The sequence below is a fragment of the Haliotis rufescens genome, unplaced genomic scaffold (genome assembly GCF_023055435.1).
Source record: "Haliotis rufescens isolate VD_foot unplaced genomic scaffold, xgHalRufe1.0.p SCAF_1, whole genome shotgun sequence".
Taxonomy (NCBI): domain Eukaryota; kingdom Metazoa; phylum Mollusca; class Gastropoda; order Lepetellida; family Haliotidae; genus Haliotis; species Haliotis rufescens.
The window spans coordinates 29,741,498-29,744,328 of NW_025963779.1; positions in this window are offsets into that span (position 1 = coordinate 29,741,498).

The window sequence follows — 2,831 nt, forward strand, 5'->3', positions numbered from 1 at the left end:
ATCACTTATCTAGTTATTTTATTCACATTTATTATCAAGTGTCAACTGTTATGTTACCAGCATTCATTATCATCTATACACAGTTATCCTGTTATCATTTATTTTCACCTATCTACGAATATAAGATAGCTACGCCATAAATCGCAAAAAACAATGAAACATGAATCTTGGTTCATTTCACGATAAAACATTGTTCTATCATGGCGTCATTTCTGGAGATTCGAAAATGCCCTCGCAACTTGATATATTGAACGGAGTTATTTTTGAGAGGGAAGTGTCTAGTAAGTTGTTCCCCCTTAGATGTAGCTGGGCTACGCAGATAAACGCAGTGGCCGAACGATCGCATCCAAAAGTGGTAGAGATATGACAGTCAGTATTAGGAGGAAAGTTCAGATAATCGTGGGGATTGTAAGAATATGCTGGAAATACCAAACTTAACCCACCTGTTCGTAAAATGGTCTTGTCCGACATAGCCGGATTCTATTCAGTCATCATATTTAAATACGAGTCACTATTTTAAAAGATTGTACATTTTAGTAACATCCTTAAAGGGACTGTATATTATATTGATATCTCATATTAGAAATAATCGACTCGTGGTCGTTGTTTATCGTACAAAAAAAACACTGCAGGGAGAATAAACCATGAACTACGATTTTGTTATTATCGCTATCTACTTACATGTATGTTATTTGCTTTTATTATCACCCATCTAAGATTATCTTATGTCCCCTTTCCATTATTATGTTATCATTTATTATCACCTATCCAAGGTTATGTTATTATCATTTATTATCACATATCTATGGTTATGTTATCATTTATTATTACCTATCTATGGTTATGTTATCATTTATAATCACCTATCCAAGGTTATGTTATTATCATTTATTATCACGTATCTATGGTTATGTTATCATTTATTATCCGCCATCTACGGTTATGTTATGTCCCTTTTCCATGGTTATGTTATTATCATTTATTATCCCCTATCCAAGGTTATGTTATTATCATTTATTATCACGTATCTATGGTTATGTTATCATTTATTATCCGCCATCTACGGTTATGTTATGTCCCTTTTCCATGGTTATGTTATTATCATTTATTATCCCCTATCAACGGTAATGTTATCATTTATTATCACCTATCTATGGTTATGTTATTATCATTTATTATCTCCTAGCAACGGTTATGTTATCATTTATTATTACCTATCTATGGTTATGTTATTATCATTAATTATCATATATATTCTGTTATGTTATTATCATTTATTGTCAGCGGTTATAGTTTTAGCAATTATTATTACCTATGCACGTCTATGTTATTATCATTTATAATCACCTATCCAGGGTTAATAAAAAATATTATGGGCATTAACCAAAATGTTTAGTTTAATTTTGTGTGAGCGATTGAAAATGATTTAACACCGAAAAATGAGCTTCACACATATTACCCGGGCAGTCGGCATTTTGATATATAAAATAATATGTTAAGCATGCTATCTGAATGTGTTGTCTGACTGCAATGAGGTTGTCGTCATGTAAACGTTCATTGTTTCTAGCATTTTGTGGAATGCCAGTAAAAAACAAATCAAACGATGCCATTGATATCGACTATCAATTGCTTCCAGGCCTTGGCAGGTGCGTGCTCAGATCACAACTGTGGCCTGGCCCAGACCTGTGAAGCCAAGAAAGGTGGTGGTTACACCTGCAAGAAAGGTAATGTGCACGTGGTTCTGGCAACGTGATCCTACTTGCTACTCCATCATCGGGACACATCGAGCTAGTATATTCACGCTGGTACAGTCACAGTTAGTAGGTTCACAGAAGTAAAAACTGGTTCCACTGCTGGTACGCACAGGCTTGGCGCTTTAAGCTAAGAAAACGACGATTTGATATTCGTGGGGCTTGGATTTTGTATCGAGAATTCGAGATTAGATATTTTTCAGCTACTAAACCAGATAAAAAAATAATCTAAAAGTACGAGCCTGCTTATTTTTGTCAAGAAAGCACCATGCAACAATATGTAAGTTTGTGGCAAGCAATTTTCTTTTACAATAGCCTTAATCATAAATATTATTTTCAAGACTTTTCGGGGGCAAGTTTTTGTCGAGAAAATCCCAGGTTCCCCTCTAATATTTAATGGTCGGCCCCTAACATACAGTCGTTATAAAAATGTGTACCGTAGCTCGTTGTAGATGCGTATGCGTTACGTGCTCATCACCGATATAGAATTATCTTTTGACAGATAAGTTCTGAAAGTAAACTCTTTGACAGAATTCCGGTCACGCGGCACTGGGTCTACCTCCGACTTTAAAATTAAGCAGATATGTAGAATATTAAATTTCCTATCTGCGGATGTACAAGTAATTGCAAATAGAAGACTGGGTGTGAACAACATACAGTGTTACGTTTAGTCCAAGATTTTGCTATGCGTAAAAAAAAGTAAATTAAGCCACTTGTTATCGTACGCTTCTGAAGGCTCTATACAACAAAAGAATTTATTTGGCAACTTTAGGTAAACTGTGAACGAACAAAATACTGCCTGATTTCTGAACGAGAAAATGATTGAATAAAGTTACATAATCGATACCCAAATACCTTGCAATATATTACGAAAATCGATTTTCTACTACAACGTACAAACGCACTCACAAATAAAAGGGGGTACAACTCACACGTACTAAGAACGTGTTCCATTGTAACTCAGATGAGAAACACAAGAACAGGTAAGATGTTTCAGAATCGTTCTCGTTTTTCTTCATTGACAGGCTAAGCAAACAACGGTCACCATCAGACATGCGGGACTCCGGGATTGCTCACATC